The sequence below is a fragment of the Arachis ipaensis genome, chromosome B1, assembly GCF_059453495.1.
Source record: "Arachis ipaensis isolate K30076 ecotype BB chromosome B1, ASM5945349v1, whole genome shotgun sequence".
NCBI lineage: Eukaryota > Viridiplantae > Streptophyta > Magnoliopsida > Fabales > Fabaceae > Arachis > Arachis ipaensis.
The window spans coordinates 142876447-142895300 of NC_142436.1; the positions used below are offsets into that span (position 1 = coordinate 142876447).

Here is an 18854-nt window from a genome sequence, read left to right on the forward strand (position 1 = left end):
TATGGAAACACCTATAACCCCTCATGGAGAAATCACCCAAATTTCTCATGGAAGGATCAACAAAAGCCTCAACAAGGCTTTAATAATGGTGGAAGAAACAGGTTTAACAGTAGTAAACCTTTTCCATCATCCACTAAGCAACAGACAGAGAATTCTTAGCAGAATCCATCTAACTTAGCAAATTTAGTCTCTGATATATCTAAGGCCACTCTGAGTTTCATGAATAAAACAAGGTCCTCTATTAGAAATTTAGAGGCACAAGTGGGCCAGCTGAGTAAGAAGATCACTGAAACTCCTCCTACTACTCTCCCAAGCAATACAGAAGAGAATCCAAAGAGAGATTGCAAGGCCATTGATATAACCATCATGGCCGAATCCAAGGAGGAAGGGGAGGACGTGAATCCCAAGGATGAAGACTTCCTGGGACATCCAGTGATCAATAAGGAGTTTCCCTCTGAGGAACCAAAGGACTCTGAGGCTTATCTAGAGACCATAGAGATTCCATTAAACCTCCTTACGCCCTTCATGAGCTCTGATGAGTATTCTTCTTCTGAAGAGAATGAGGATGTTACTGAAGAGCAAGTTGCCAAGTTCCTTGGTGCAATCATGAAGCTGAATGCCAATTTATTTGGTAATGAGACTTGGGGAGATGAACCTCCCCTGTTCACCAATGAACTAAATGCATTGGATCAACTGAGATTGCCTCAGAAGAAACAGGATCCTGGAAAGTTCCTAATACCTTGTACCATAGGCACCATGACCTTTGAGAAAGCTCTATGTGACCTTGGGTCAGGAATAAACCTCATGCCACTCTCTGTAATGGAGAAACTGGGAATCTTTGAGGTGCAAGCTGCTAGAATCTCATTAGAGATGGCAGACAATTCCAGAAAACAGGCTTATGGACAAGTAGAGGACATGTTAGTAAAGGTTGAAGGCCTTTACATCCCTGCTGATTTCATAATCCTAGATACTGGAAAGGATGAGGATGAATCCATCATCCTTGGAAGACCTTTCCTAGCCACAGCAAGAGCTGTGATTGATGTGGACAGAGGAGAATTGATCCTTCAATTAAATGAGGACAACCTTGTGTTTAAAACTCAAGGATCTCCTTCTGTAATCATGGAGAGGAAGCATGAAAAGCTTCTCTCACTGCAAAGTCAACCAGAGCCCCCACAGTCAAACTCTAAGTTTGGTGTTGGGAAGTCTCAACAATGCTCTGGACATCTGTGAGGCTCCATGAGAGCTCACTGTCAAGCTATTGACATTAAAGAAGCACTTGTTGGGAGGCAATCCAATTTTTATTTATCTAATTTTATTTTTATTTTTATTGTTCTTTCATGTTTTATTAGGTTCATGATCATGTAGAGTCACAAAATAAATAGAAAAATTAAAAACAGAATAAAAAATAACAGAAGAAAAATCACACCCTGGAGGAAGGGCTTACTGGCGTTTAAACGCCAGTAAGGAGCATCTGGCTGTCGTTCAACGCCAGAACAGAGCATGGATCTGGCGTTGAACGCCAGAAACAAGCAACATCCTAGCGTTCAGACGCCAGGAATGCACACTGAGGAAAGCTGGCGCTGAACGCCAGAAACAAGCATAGAGCTGGCGTTCAACGCCAGAAACATGCTACATCTGGGCGTTGAACGCTCAGAACAAGCATCAATTCGGCGTTTAAATGCCAGAATTGCATGCAAAGGCATTTTACATGCCTCAATGGTGCAGGGATGTAAATCCTTGACACCTCAGGATCTGTGGACACCACAGGATCCCCACATACCTCCACTCACCTTCCCTCCTCATAATCCTATATCACCCTTTCCCAAGAACCCTTCACCAATCACCTCCAATTCCCCTCCAAAACCATCATACACCCACCTACACCCACCCACTCAAATTCAAACCATCACTCCTTCCTTTTCACACATCACAACCCTCCCTCTCCTCCATATTTTCTCTTCTTCTTTTTCTTTTCTTTCTTCTCTTGCTCGAGGGCGAGCAATATTCTAAGTTTGGTGTGGTAAAAGCATAGCTTTTTATTTTTTCATAACCATTTATCGCACCTAAGACCAGAGAAACCTCTAGAAAGAGGAAAGGGAATATAAAAGCTTCCACCTCCGAGTCATAGGAGATGCAGAGATTCATCTCAAGGGTCTATAGCTCAGTGGTAGAACATTTGACTGCAAATCAAGAGATCCCTGAGATACCTCATGAGATACATTTTCCTCCACACAATTATTGGGGACAACTAAGGATGGAGCACCAAGAGCACTCCATCATCCTTCATGAAATTAGAGAAGATCAAAGAGCAATGAGGGAGGAGCAACAAAGACAAGGAAGAGACATAGAAGAGCTCAAGAACATTATTGGTTCCTCAAGAAGGAAACGTCACCATCACTAAGGTGGACTCATTCCTTGTTCTTAAATTTTCTGTTTTTTCGTTTTCTTATGCTAAATGTTTATCTATGTTTGTGTCTTTATTACATGATCATTAGTGTCTAAGTGTCTATGCCTTAAAGTAGTGAATATGAATCCATCACCTCTCTTAAATGAAAAAATATTTTAAAAACAAAAGAACAAGAAGTACATGAGTTTCGAATTTATCCTTGAACTTAGTTTAATTATATTGATGTGGTGACAATACTTTTTGTTTTCTGAATGAATGCTTGGACAGTGCATATGTCTTTTGAAGTTGTTGTTTATGAATGTTAAATATGTTGGCTCTTGAAAGAATGATGAAAAGGAGAAATGTTATTTGATAATCTGAAAAATCATAAAAATGATTCTTGAAGCAAGAAAAAGCAGTAAATACAAAAGCTTGCAGAAAAAAAAAAGAGAAAAAAATGGCAAAAAAAATAGAAATAGAAAAAGCAAGCAGAAAAAGCCAAAAGCTCTTAAAACCAAAAGGCAAGAGCAAAAAGCCAATAACCCTTAAAACCAAAAGGCAAGGGTAAATAAAAAGGATCCCAAGGCTTTGAGCATCAGTGGATAGGAGGGCCTAAAGGAATAAAACCCTGGCCTAAGCGGCTAAACCAAGCTGTCCCTAACCATGTGCTTGTGGCGTGAAGGTGTCAAGTGAAAACTTGAGACTGAGCGGTTAAAGTCAAGGTCCAAAGCAAAAGAAGAGTGTGCTTAAGAACCCTGGACACCTCTAATTGGGGACTTTGGCAAAGCTGAGTCACAATCTGAAAAGGTTCACCCAATTATATATCTGTGGCATTTATGTATCCGGTGGTAATACTGGAAAACAAAGTGCTTAGGGCCACGGCCAAGACTCATAAAGTAGCTGTGTTCAAGAATCAACATACTGAACTAGGAGGATCAATAACACTATCTGAACTCTGAGTTCCTATAGATGCCAATCATTCTGAACCTCAATGGATAAAGTGAGATGCCAAAACTATTCAAGAGGCAAAAAGCTACAAATCCCGCTCATCTGATTGGAGCTATGTTTCATTGATAGTTTGGAATTTATAGTATATTCTCTTCTTTTTATCCTATTTGATTTTTAGTTGCTTGGGGACAAGCAACAATTTAAGTTTGGTATTGTGATGAGCAGATAATTTATACGCTTTTTGGCATTGTTTTTAGTATGTTTTTAGTAGGATCTAGTTATTTTTAGAGATGTTTTTATTAGTTTTTATGTTAAATTCACATTTCTGGACTTTACTATGAGTTTTTGTGTTTTTCTATGATTTCAGGTATTTTCTGGCTGAAATTGAGGGAGTTGAGCAAAAATCAGATTCAGAGGTTGAAGAAGGACTGCCGATGCTATTGGATTCTGACCTCCCTGCACTCAAAGTGGATTTTCTGGAGCTACAGAACTCCAAATGGCGCGCTCTCAATGGCGTTGGAAAGTAGACATCCAGGGCTTTTCAGCAATATATAATAGTCCATACTTTGCCCGAGTTTAGATGACGCAAAAGGGCGTTGAACGCCAGTTCTACGCTGCAGTTTGGAGTTAAACCCCAGAAACACGTCACAAACCAGAGTTGAACACCAAAAACACGTTATAACTTGGCATTCAACTTCAAAAGAAGCCTCTGCACATGTAAACTTCAAGCTCAGCCCAAGCACACACCAAGTAGGCCCCGGAAGTGGATTTATGCATCAATTACTTACTTTTGTAAACCCTAGTAGCTAGTCTAGTATATATAGAACTTTTCACTATTGTATTCACATTTTTGGAATAATCTTCGGATCATTTTAGTCTTGGTTACTCCGGTTCCCCTCTGGGGCCGAGACCAATGAACTCTATTATCACTTATGTATTTTCAACGGTAGAGTTTCTGCACTCCATAGATTAAGGTGTGGAGCTCTGCTGTTCCTCATGATTTAATGCAAAGTACTACTGTTTTCTATTCAATTCAACTTATTCCGCTTCTAAGATATCCATTCGCACCCAAGAACATGATGAATGTGATGATTATGTGACGCTCATCATCATTCTCACTTATGAACGCGTGCCTGACAAACACTTCCGTTCTACATGCAAACAAGCTAGAATGAGTATCTCTTAGATATCTAATACAGAGGACCGAGTCCGAGATATTAGAATCTTCGTGGTATAAGTTAGAACCCATGGATGGCCATTCCTGAGATCCGGAAAGTCTAAACCTTGTCTGTGGTATTCCGAGTAGGATCTGGGAAGGGATGGCTGTGACGAACTTCAAACTTGCGAGTGCTGGGCGTAGTGACAGACGCAAAAGGAGGGTGAATCCTAATCCAGTATGATCGAGAACCTCCATATGATTAGCCGTGCCGTGACAGAGCATTTGGACCTTTTTCACAGAGAGGATGGGATGTAGCCATTGACAACGGTGATGCCTTACAGAAAGCTTGCCATGGAAAGGAGTAGGAATGATTGGATGAAGACAGCAGGAAAGCAGAGGTTCAGAGGAACGAAAGCATCTCTATACGCTTATCTGAAATTCTCACTAATGAACTACATAAGTATTTCTATCTTTATTTTCTGTTTATTTACTATTATAATTCGAAAACTCATTAACCATTTGATATCCGCCTGACTGAGATTTACAAGATGACCATAGCTTGCTTCATACCAACAATCTCCGTGGGATCGACCCTTACTCACGTAAGGTTTTATTACTTGGACGACCCAGTGCACTTGCTGGTTAGTTGTATCGAAGTTGTGACAAATTATGAATGAAGATTAGAGCACCAAGTTTTTGAAGCCATTACCAGGGATCACAATTTCGTACACCATTGAACTTTAACTTTTGATGAACCAGTTGAAAGTAATTGATATGTTCTACTTTGACATTTCACATCTAAATTTCATAACACATAATGTTTTAACTTTCAACTATAATATAATAGAAAATTTTCTACGGCATAAAAAATAAGTTATTGTGTATAATACATGTTATTTTGCACAATTTTAACATTTTATATCAGAATAATCAAGTTTATCAAAGATTTTATATTAGAATAATTAAACATATCGTTAAAGAATATATAATCATATGTTTTTAATAATAAATTCAAACTATTTTTTGTAAATACCAAACAAAATATTCTTGTTTGTTAACTAGTTAATGACTTATTTCTAAAATCTATGGAGTATTTTTTAACAATTATATGTTATATGTATATAAAAAATTAGATACTAATTAACTATTAAATATAGAAATATATATTTAACAACTCATAATTTTTTTATGATACTACTATAAAAAAATTCATTATTTATTGCATATTTACTTATTTGAGTTTATAATATATTTGATGGTTATTTTTAATATATGTAGAATATTTTTAATTTGTAATTTATTTCATAAGAGAAATAAGTCAAATAACACATCCTATAGATAATGATTTGAAGTTAATCAATTCTAGTCTGAATTTACTTTGATAAATATCAAATTAATTTACCTATTTTATAGTTATAATTGTTCATAGTTATACATAACATACATAAATTAATTTTTTTCCACTAAGTTCAAAAATTGATGTATAAAAGTTAAATAAAGAGCAAAATGCCATATTCAGCCAAATAGAAGAGGAAATTACGTCATTCTACCAAAGCAAAAAATATAACATGCATCAACCAAAAATATATTTTAATATAATTCAAATGAATCTTAGTTCGAATTATGCATGAGTGGATCCAAGGAGTAATTCGAATCATATTGATTCGAACTACATGCAAACGTGACCCATACTAGTTTGAATCAGGCTGATTCGAACTAGCCCACTATTTTGACACCCATAGTAATTCGAAACAGGTTAATTCGAATACACATAATAATCCATACAATTATTTCGATACATTAACAATTATATCTATATGGAACTAATGCTAAATCAATTAGTTCAATAATACGAATCTATGAAAAAAAATTGCATTTTATAAAGTTTAAAAATTTTTATTATGTGATAAGTTTAGTAAAAGAGTACATTACAAATTTTTATAGTACTCATCCTAATAATGTTTAATTTAAAAATTGTTATTTAAATTTTAGTTGTACTTATTACAAAATGAATAATTACAATAAAAAATTTTAAAAATTATAACAATATATAAATATACAATAAATTGACTGATTTAAAAATAGGACAATCTAATAATATTGAAAGCCATTTAATTTAAATATGTAATTTAAAAAATAAATCCTTCGCATACTTACATAATTATAAATTTATGATATGATAAATACTTCTTAAGAAGCTATTCTAATACTTGACTTCTAAACACCAAATTATTTATTTAAATAGTTTAATTTTTATCTAACCTAATATAATAAAGTATGTTTGAACCTTATTATTATTATTATTATTATTATTATTATTATTATTATTATTATTATTATTATTATTGTAAATAATTTTATAAAATGTGAAAATATTTTAGAAGATTTTATGAGTACTATTAAAATTTGTAAGTCAATTTGTAAATCGATTCAAGATACTTTTTATAATATTCATGTCATCTTTTTACCGAAGTTTTATAAAAAAAATTGATTGTAATTATTATTTTATAATGAGTACAACTAAAATTTAAATAACAATTTTAAATTAAACATTGTTATGATGAGTACTATAAAAATTTGTAATATCCTCCTTTACTAACCTATTACATAATAAAAATTTTTAAACTTTATAAAATATAATTTTTTTCATAGACTCGTGTTATTGAACTAATTGAATTCGATTTAACATTAGTTCCATATCGATATAATTGTTGGGGTATCAAAATAATTGTATGGATTACTATGTGTGCAATTCGAATCAACCTGTTTCGAATTACTATGAATGTCAACATGATGGGCTAGTTCAAATCAGTGTCATTCGAACCAGTGTGGGTTACGTTTACATGTAATTAGAATCAATATACTTCGAATTACTCCTTGAATATACTCGTACATAATTCGAACTAACCTCATTTCAATTATATTAAAATATGTTTTTGGCGGATGCATGTTATATTTTTTGTTTTGGTAGAATCACATAATTTTCTCTTCCATTTGATTTAATATGGCATTTTGCCCTTAAATAAAATTATGGATAACATACAAATTATAATATTTAATATGTATAAAAATAGACAATCAAAAGAGAGATTTTTTATTTCTATTGAATTCAATGAGACAATCTACTTTGAATATAAAGATCTCCAAGTTAAAGCCGTACTATGTGCTTTTGATTTTTTGTTTTAAGTATGCTTTAAAAAAGGTGAACAATAAATACTTTTAGAAAACAAATACAAAACTTAAAAGGAAAATTATAAGTATAATATCTTTCAAATGGATCCTTAACTTTTAAAATTTGTAAAAACAAGTATATATATTTATTTTAGTTAAAAAATATAAAACAAGATACTTATGCTAAAAAAAACTTATATTAAAAAAAAAGACTACAAACATAAATACATAATTATTTTTAATTTATCAAGTATAAATGATGTATTTGCAAGCACAATTATCTCTCTAAAAATCTTTTATCAAATTATGTTCTATTTTAATTAACCAAATACTATAATTTATAAAAAACTACAAGTCATAAATTAATTTTAATAAACTAAAAATAAAAGTTTTATCACACTAAATCACCAATAATTACGATTAATATAATAAATAAAATAAACAAATATACTAATAGTAATTAACTCAAATACTTGTGAAGAGAAACTATATTAATCCTAGTATATGTTAATAAAATCTAATAATATTTTAATATATTTATATTAACCATACATTAGAAAATGAGCATACATTTTTTTGTTAATCTATTTATATTAATAAAATCTCTCCTTGAGGTTTGTTATTCCCTAAATCTGTTAAAAAAATTTAACAAAAATGAAAACTAATAATAAACAAGAGATAATAATAATTGAAAAAAATAAATTAAAAATAAAAAATAAAAGACAAAAAAAAAATTGAATATAAAAAAATCATTCTACTTTTTATCTAATTTTTTACGAAGCAACTTGACTCCTCAACCTTTTATCTAATTGCTCGATACAACAAGAAAAGATACTCACTCAACCTAATATTATTGTCCACGTCATAGTTTTATCAATGAAACTAAAATGTACTTTAGTACTCTTTTAATTTCTCTATACAATAACTATAATAATTCAGGAGGTATTTATAATTTCTTATAAGGTTGAAATAATAAAAATCCTAAATTTACTGACATAAAATCTAATCTAGTAATTAAAATACATCAAATTAAATTAATAATAAAGTATATATTATTTTCTCTAACGTTTGTAATTTTTTTTTTCAAAAAATACTCGTGACTTTTAATGTTACTTAGTTTTGTCCCTGACATTTTCTGTATGTATCAAAATTATCGTGGATGTAAAATTGAAAAAGTCAACAACACAATTGAATAAATCGAAAACGTTAGGGATAAAATTGAATAAAATTAAACGTCAAGGATATTTTTGAAAAAAATTATGAACTTTTAAAGAAAAAAATATACTTTATCCTTAAATTAAATATCCTAAAGAGAAAGTTTAGATATCAGCATTTTTATTAAAATTTGGCCAGTATTTAGCCAGCAAAAAAAGTGAATAATTCCACACCAATAATAACTAATTAATGGCTACAAATCACAAAACCTACTAACTCTCAGTACTCTTCTATTTTAAAAATATCAACTAATAATACTTAAAATAATACTTAAACTCTCATACGCTCCGGCACGTCCCCGCGTGCTTCAACGATTAGAGCACGGATGTGCTCGATGGATGCTGCCTCCTCAAAAGAGGCTTGCACCGGATTGCTGTCGGACATTCCTTACAGTCTGGGCGCCCACTGAAAGCAGTCGGAATTGTCTATCTACTCATGCAGCAGTATGATAGGTTTAGTGTCTTCATAAAACAATAGCATCAAGTTGTAGTGGGTTCCCCATATATAGTGGACGTTAGAAGGTTCTAGGGTTTACTTTGTCCGTCGTGGTAGAATTGGTAACTTTTTTTCGAAATCACAATTTTAAACTCTTAAATAAAAGTTTTCTAAAATTAAACAGCATATTATCAACTGATCTATGGTGTTAACTGATAGATTTGTTATCGTAGTTGTAAGGATTAAACCGATTAGACTATTGGTTCATTAATCTTTTGATTCAATTCAGGAATCACTAATTGAATCGTTAAAATCGGTTCTACATAAATAAAAAAAATTAGTACTTATTAATAAATAATATTGATAAATATCATATAAGTGTAAAAACATAATTATATTGTCGTTAATAAAGGTTTGATACTTTTATTTATACATATCTAAATAATATTTGTATGAATAATTATGAATAATCAAACAGATAATTAATTTAAATATACGTGCATGTAAAATTAAAATAATACGTAAAGAAATTATTTAGCGACAACAGGAGCATATAGCATAAGTAGGATTTAGGTTCAAACTACTTCTTCATCAATTTTTGACGGAAAATAAAGTTTTTTTATGATATAGTTCTTCTTCCAGATTAACAAGGTTACTTTTGTAACATTCTTTAATACGCGCTTCATTATTTTCTTTACTATTATGAATCCTTTCATTATTATCTTCTCTAATTATAAATCTCCTTATAAAATATATTTGGTATATTTAAACTCTTTATACTATCGTCGCTGAAAATTTCAAGTACCATTATAAAATTCTAGATTTTTTTTATCATATTGTTCTTAAATTATACATTACACTGTTTATTCGAAGAGTTTTATCTTTTCTGAAACACGTGTGACGTTAAATACTTTGTTAACGGATACAAAGGGATAATGAAGTTGAAGTGCGTAACAAAATTGATTATATAATAAGAGACAAATTTATAGAATTCCTAGCACAAGTGACAAATTTTTTGTTCGACAATATATTTTTACTGTTATTTTCAAAGTTTGTTTTACTTTTTCTCACGATTTTTCCTAGATTTTTCTATTACTTATGCTTGGGGTTAATTCATCACAAATTTACGTCTTGCATAGCAAAATTTATCAATCATAAAATACAAATGACGTAACCAAAATCATTTTACGAATGTTGATTAATCACAAAATAAAAAGAAATAAATTGTATTTTAATAATGTTATAAAAGATAAATTGGGGTTTTTTCCAATTAGTTATTTCCCATTAGTGTTAACTTAAACGATAATAAGGTAAAAACTAGTACCAATTGTAAATAATAACTTATTCTACATAATTATACCGCCAAAATTCCTCCTTATTATATCTCATTCGTTTTTATTCATTGGTGATCTTCAGTTGTCTATGTTAAATACAAATTGAATTAATTGAGATGGTTTTTTGTTTTCTATTTAGTCATATAATTGTCGTGAGGAAATGCGTTGCTCAGTAATACGTTTTAGATTATCATCATTGAGGATACTAATTAATTCTGGAGGAGATAAATGTCAAAACACAAAATTAATATCTAAACTTCAACTTGTTTTTTTTACTAGACAATGAGCACATCTATTATTTTCTTTATAAATTTGTACAAAAAAAGCACTCCAATCCTTCTTTTTTCACTCATTTACTTTTCTAATTATATTTGCATCTATTATTCTATTTTGCAAACAAGAGCATTAATACAGTTCTTTTAATTAGGTCCAATGTTTGTTATTGTTTTGGTCAATAGCCCAATCTTTCTTAAATCGGGCTTCGCCATCTCACTCAAGCCCAATTGTTGTTTCTACATATTTTCAACTAGTCTACGTCTAGGGTTTCGCCACTTCCTCCATAAACAAGAACAAAGAAAGCGCAGCAGAAGCAGAGAAGAAAGATGGTGAAGTTCTTGAAACCAAACAAAGCGGTTATCGTGCTGCAAAGCCGATACGCGGGTCGGAAGCTGTCATCATACGCACCTTCGACGATGGCACCCGCGACCGCCCCTACGGCCACTGCCTCGTCGCCGGGATCAAGAAGTACCCTTCGAAGGTTGTGAAGAGGGACTCCGCCAAGAAGACGGCGAAGAAGTCGCACGTCAAGGCGTTCGTTAAGATGGTTAACTACCAACACGTGATGCCCACGCGCTACATGCTTGACGTGGATTTGAAGGACGCCGTCACAGTCGAGTCTCTTCAGGCGAAGGACAAGAAGGTTGCGGCGCTTAAAGAGACCAAGAAGAGGCTCGAGGAGAGATTCAAGACTGGCAAAAATTGTTGGTTCTTTACCAAGCTCAGATTCTAAGCATTTCAAAAAAAAAAAATGGTGTTGTTTTCTATTTTACTCGTCTCTAAAAGTTTCTTAGTATTAGTTTTGGGGATTTTTGTGTTGTGAGCTTATTCGGGATCTGTTTAGATTTTAATAGTTTCATTTCTTATATTATGTTTTCCAAAGGATGCGTTTCATCAAATTCTACATTTTGGGTCATATGCCAGTAGATAACTGTTGAGTTAAGAAATTAACCAAATTAATTAGTGATGACAAACATTATTTTTGGGTAAAATAAATAATTAGTGTTGATTAATTATAATTACTTATTACTAATTATTTATTATTGCAGGCCAGAATTCAACAGCCCAAATGGAATGAAAAGCAACTAGCAAGGATGGTGGGCTGAAAGCAAAATTGAGAACCCAAGGAAAGGCAAAAAGCCAAAGAAATCAAAACGGGCTGAACTTGAGAAGAACCCGATCCAAGCCCGAATTGAATTTCAATTCCCTCTCACTTGCTTTCACCAAATCAACGTTCCTTTCTTCTCTGTCTCAGTCAAATCAGAAAATCAGAAAAGTGAGAAAGAGAGAAAGAGCTTCTTCCCTAAGCTAGTCACCAAAGAAGCAAGAGAGAGAAGGACTAAGCTTGAAACATAGAAATCTAATCAGAAAATCCAAACCAAATCAAGCTTAGGTTAAAGGTAACCCATTTCCTCTTGCATGCATCAGATCTTCTCTTCTTCCCAACTCTCTGCTCTATCCGTAATGGGATACAAAGGAAAGATGGTTTCTGTTCTTCTCTGCTGTGTATCCACGGTCTTAAACATGACTTGGGGACTAAGTTGGTTTTCAAGGGCTAAGATCAAGTTGACCATGGGAAGATTTCTATGGTTGCTGCTATATGACTTTCGGTCAAGATGAGGAAGTCAGAAGGAGAGTTTCTGCTCTGGGGATTAAGGAGAAAAAGTGTATCTGTGGGTTGGTGAAGCTCAAGGCTCAAGGTGTTGACCTTGGAAGAAGAACCCAGCAACATGCAAGGAGATAAAAGAAGACTTTCTGCTCATTCAGAAGCAAGGAGAGAAAACCAGTGAATAGAGGTTTTGTTCTGAGAGAGCTCTTTGAAGAAGTTCAACTAACTGGACAGTGTAACCTAATCAAAGGTGCATTCCGCCAGTATGAAGAACTGAATCAGAGGCTTGCCAATCTGGTTTTTCGCATAGCACAGTGTAATTTACTTTTCTAAGTTTATCTTTCTGTAATTTCTTGTGAGAAAAGGCACTGTGAGAAAGCTTAAGAAAAAGCCATGAGTGGAAAAAGGTTGAGAGAAACACTTGAGAGAAAAGCCTAGAGTTATTTTCTGATTTCTTTAGGTTGGTTAAGTGTCTTGTATCTTGTACCTGTAAGGTATCCCTTTCTTAGTTGGGTTAGCACTAAGAGTGAATAGTTAAGTATTAGCATAGCCAATGTCAAGTTAGGTTAGAACTTGAGTGTGAAAGGATTGGGTCAATCCTGTGAAATTGGTATATGTGATATTGTTAACTATAGTGAAAATTCTTTCGCTGTTGTGGAGGAGACTGGACGTAGGTTGCATAGCACAAGGCAACCGAACCAGGATACATGCTGGTGTTAGCTTTTCTCTTCTCTGCTGTATTCTGTTTTCTGATATTCATGAGACAAAAATAAATTATCTCATAAATTTCCGCTGCTTAGTTTAAACAAAATTAGAATTGTAATTTTGTTTAAAAGGGTCATAACAGCAACAAAAAGGAAGGCATAGATTCAACCCCCCTTCTCTAAGCCTACCACAACCTTCAATTGGTATCAGGAGCTAAGGTCTCAAGAATCAAGCTTAACCGCTTGGAGCAAAGATCCAATGGCGAACAACTTGGGGATCACCACAGTTGCCTACACCCTCACTGATGGCCAGTCAAACAACCGGCCACCTTTCTTCAACGGGAAGAACTACTCCTAATGGAAAGAAAGGATAAGGATTTTCATCCAATCCATTGACTACAACTTATGGAAGATTGTTGTGAGCGGTCCCAAGATCCCAACAAAAACAAGCGCTGATGGAGTGGTGACTCCAAAAGAAGAAGCTGAATGGAATGAAGATGATAAGAAGAAGATAGAGCTGAATGCTAAAGCAATCAACCTTCTTCATTGTGCTATCAGCTTTGAAGAGTACCAGAAGGTGTCTAGATGCAAGACAGCCAAAGAAATCTGGGAAAAACTCCAAGTTACACATGAAGGCACTAAACATGTCAAAGAAATGAGGATAGATATGCTGCGAAAAGAGTACAAGATGTTTATCATAAAGGATGGAGAAAGCATTGATGAAGCGTTTGAGAGATTCTCAATCATAATCAACAACCTTGATGCTATGGGTACAAACTATGCAGAACAAACCTTGGTGAGAAAACTCCTTAGAAGCCTCACAAAAGATGGGAAAACACTGCCACTGTCCTAACCGAGAGTAACAACATAAGTCCCATAACCTATGATGAGCTGAGAGGAAAACTCCTTGCCTATGAAGCCACACACACAAACACAGACTCAAAGAAAAAGGGAATAGCCCTCAAGTCACAAATAGAACCGAAAGAGAGTGAGTCTAGTAATGGTATTTCAGATGATGAGCTTTTGTTTTTTGCTAGGAGATTCAGAAGGATGATGAAGAACAAGGGCAAATACAAGGGTTCAGCACAAGATCAACTTGAGCAAAGTGATGTGCCATCATTGCAAGGAGGCTGGACACTTCAAGCTAAACTGTCCAAAGCTAAAAAAGGAGGACAAAGGAAAGAAGGAAAGGAAAAGAGTACTCATGGCAGCTTGGGAGGATCTTGAGAATGACTCAAATGAAGAAGAAGAATCTGAAGGAGATGACAAAGATTGCTTCATGGCTGGAAACAACAATCTTGATGAGGTAAATTATTATGATTTGACCATTGAGGACTTACATGCTATTATTGATGATCTCACTTTAAATTTCTCAAAATTGCTTGACAAGTACAATGAATGCAGATCTGAAAGAGATGTGTTAAGAGCTGAAAATGATTTTTTAAAAGAAAAAGTGAAGGAAACTGAATGTGCTTTGGACATCATTGAAGAAAACAGATTTCTAAAATCTGAACTTGAAAAATTAAAATGAAAGCACATTGTGGATCCTTCTCATGAGTTAATTGCTGAAAATGAAAGATTAAATGATATGATTAAAAGGCTGTATGGTGACTTAGCAAAATTTGCTCAAGGTTCTAGTAACTTGGACAAATTACTTGCAAGTTAAAGACCATTGTTTGAAAAATCTGGTTTAGGCTACATAGCCAAGGAAGATGCAGTTTCCAACACTTCCTCTATAAAATTTGTGACTTCTTCATCAAATACCAAATCCATACCAAACAGATCGGGTATTGGATATATTTCAACTTTTGAAGAAAAATTTGATGAAGTATACACAAGTGAAACTGAGCCTTCACCAAGAACTGATCCGAGTTCAAACTGGCCAGGTTTGGGTTACATTTCAAAAAATGAGGCTGTTTTCAAGAAACCACCATGTTACAACAAAACCTCATATTCGAAAGGTAAAAATGTTCAAAGAAATTATGGTGAAAATGCTTTTTCAAAGAGGAATAACTTTAATAAAAATCAGTTTGTCAAAAGAAAAGCATCTCCTCCAAAAACCAGAAAATTTCAACACTTTAATTATTTCAAGCAATATAACTCACCTCAATTTCAGCAACATACATCAGAAAATCATTGTGTCAATTGCAAGAAATTTGATCACTCATATGCATAATATTTCATTGAAAAGAGAGTTATAGGAAACAAAGTTTACAATGTTGTTGGTGATTTCAATGCACTTAGGCAACCAAGATGGATTAACTTCAAAGGATCCAAATTAATTTGGATACCTAAGGCTAATTGAAACTCTTCATGCAGATTTGCCTAGCATCCAAGAACAAAAAGGACATGTGGTACATGGATAGTGGATGTTCAAGGCACATGACTGGAAGGTCAACTTACTTCATCAAACTAAATAAGTATGATGGAGGTTTTGTGACCTTTGGAGATGATGGTAAAGGTAAAATCATTGCTGTTGGAAAAGTAGGTAATGAACAATCTACTTTCATTGATGATGTACTTTTGGTATATGGTTTGAAGCACAATCTTTTGAGTATAAGTCAGCTGTGTGACTTAGGATATTTAGTAATTTTCAAAAGAGTTGAATGCTGTGTTGTTAATGAAAGAACAAATGAAGTGAGTTTGTTGCCAAGCGTTTTAATAATATATATGGACTTACTCTTGATGAACTAAAGGATCAAAATGTAGCTTGTCTTCACTTTAAAGAATCTGAAAAGTGGTTATGGCACAAGAGATTGGGCCATGCAAGTATGTTTCAAATAAACAAACTTGTAAAGAAAGAATTAGTAAGAGGTCTTCCTTTGATAAAGTTTGACAAAGACATCACTTGTGATGCTTGCCAAATGGAAAAATAAACCAAAAGTTCTTTTAAACCAAAGGAAGACATCTCTACTAAAAGACCACTTGAGTTGCTACACATTTATTTATTTGGTCCAACAAGAACTTAAAGCCTAGGTGGTAAACATTATGGGTTAGTAATTGTGGATGACTATACTAGGTTTGGTTGGGTTTTATTTCTTGCACACAAAAATGAAGCCTTTTCGGCCTTTGAACCTTTTTGCAAGAAAATTCAAAATAAAAAGGATTTAAAAATCTCTTCTATAAGAAGTGATCATGGAACTGAATTTGAAAATAATTTATTTGAATCCTTTTGGGAGGAATTTGGAATATCTCACAACTTCTCTTGTCCAAGAACACCACAACAAAATGGTGTTGTGGAAAGAAGAAATAGAAGCATACAAGAAATGACAAGAGCTATGCTTTGTGAGAGTAATGTTCCAAAATTCCTTTGGGCTGAAGCGGTTAACACGGCTTGCCACATTTTGAATAGAATAATCATAAGGAAATTTTTGAAGAAAACCCCTTATGAACTTCGGAAAGGCTACCCACCAAACTTAGATTACTTACACATCTTTGGATGCAAATGTTTTGTTTTGAATAACAAAGAGAATTTGAGTAAGTTTGATCCAAAGGCGTATGAGTGTTTGTTTGTAGGATATTCCATAACTAGTAAAGCCTATAGGGTTTATCATCAAGATGCTAGGATTATTGAAGAGTCCATACATGTTAAATTTTGTGATACTAACTTGGTGCAAAGCATTTTGGAAGATTGTGATGCAGGAAATCAAGCTCAAAAGGAAGTTGAAACTGTACAAAATCAAGAAAATGAAAATTCTGTTCAAGCTGAATCAGAAACTGCTGTTGCTGAAAATTTAAGAGACAATTCCATTTTGTCTCACGAATCTGAAGGAAACCCTGAAGCTAACAGCACCCAGATTCTCTTGGTATATGAATCTGCCTCCAAATCCACCAGACCTCATGAATGGAGATTCTTGAAGAATTATCCTGAGGAATTTGTCATTGGGGATGTTTCTCATGGAGTGCAAACACGGTCTTCCACTAGAAAGACAAATGAAGGATCAAACATTGCCCTTCTTTCACAAATAGAGCCTCAAAATGTCAAGGAAGCCCTTAGTGACCCTTCTTGGGTTAAAGCTATGGAGGATGAGCTTCTTGAGTTTGAAAAGAACCAAGTGTGGACTTTGGTTCCAAGGCCAAGTGGAAAGAAAGTGACCGGCACCAAGTGGATATTTCGAAACAAATTGGGAGAATATGGTAGCATTGCAAGAAACAAGGCAAGGCTAGTGGCACAAGGATATGACCAAGAAGAAGGAATAGACTTTGATGAATCCTTTGCCCCTGTTGCCCGAATGGAAGCCATAAGACTTCTCTTAGCTTATGCTGCATTTTGTGGTTTTAAATTATATCAAATGGATGTGAAATGTGAATTTTTGAATGGTGTGATAGATAGAGAAGTGTATGTAGAGCAGCCTCCTGGTTTTAAAAATAAAGAGCATCCTAATCAGGTTTTCAAATTATCTAAAGATCTCTATGGTTTAAGACAAGCTCCTAGAGCTTGGTATGAGAGACTTAGCTATTTTCTTTTGAAAAATGGTTTTCAAAGAGGCACCATTGACACAACTCTATTTATCAAGAATTCTAATGATTCCTTTATTCTAATCCAAATATATGTTGATGACATTATTTTTGGATCAGCTAATGAATCCCTTTGTTCTGAATTTGGAAAGCTCATGACAAGTGAATTTGACATGAGTATGATGGGTGAACTTAATTTTTTTCTTGGGCTACAAATTAAACAAAATGAAAATGGTATTTTCATTCATCAAGAGAAGTATGCCAAGGAATTAGTTAAGAAATTTGGTATGAAAAATGCCAAACCCATGGGTACTCCCATGCATCCTAATTCAAAATTAGATAAGGGAGAAATTGAGAAAGATGTTGATGAGACTAGATATAGAGGAATGATTGGTTCTCTTATGTACTTAAATTCCTCTAAACCCGATATTGTGCAAAGTGTTGGATTGTGTTCTAGGTTCCAATCCAAACCAAAAGAGTCACATCTTTCTGCAGTTAAGAGGATCATTAGATATGTTCATGGCACATCCAATTTTGGTCTTTGGTATCCTAAGATTGATGATTTTTCTGCAGTTGGTTATTGCGATGCAGATTTTGCTGGTGATAGAGTTGATAGAAGGAGTACTTCAGGTCTATGTTGCTTCCTTGGAAAGTCATTGAATGCTTGGTTAAGTAAAAAGTAACCAACAGTGGCCTTATCCACTGCTGAGGCTGAGTATATTGCTGCTTCTTCTTGTTGTTCTCAGCTTTTATGGTTAAAAACACAGCTTGCCGATTACAAATTAAATGCTAAAAATATTCCCTTGATGTGTGATAATACGAGTGCCATTAATATTTCTAAAAATCCAGTTTTGCACTCTAGGACTAAGCATATTGAAGTGAAATTTCACTCAATAAGAGAACATGTCCAAAAGGGGGATATTAGTATTCAATTTGTTAAATCAGAGGAGCAATTAGCAGATATTTTCACAAAACCATTAGCTGAGGATAGATTCTGCATGCTTAGGACTTGTCTAGGAATTTTGAGTTATGATTTTTTATTTGAAAAATGCTGATGTATTTGCTGGAGATTTTTGTCTCATAAACAGGTATGAGACAATTCTGGGCAGGTGATGAACGTTTCCTTCAAATCAGCGTGTTCTGGGCTTGTTTCAAGTGA

The 18854-nt window shown here is 33.7% G+C and overlaps 2 pseudogenes; both read left to right on the forward strand.

The window, feature by feature from the left end:
* The first annotated feature begins 11250 nt into the window (after positions 1-11250).
* LOC107619906 (large ribosomal subunit protein eL27-like) lies at positions 11251-11657 on the forward strand (annotated as a pseudogene).
* A 6355-nt stretch (positions 11658-18012) lies between these two features.
* On the forward strand, positions 18013-18854 carry LOC148578703 (secreted RxLR effector protein 161 pseudogene; annotated as a pseudogene).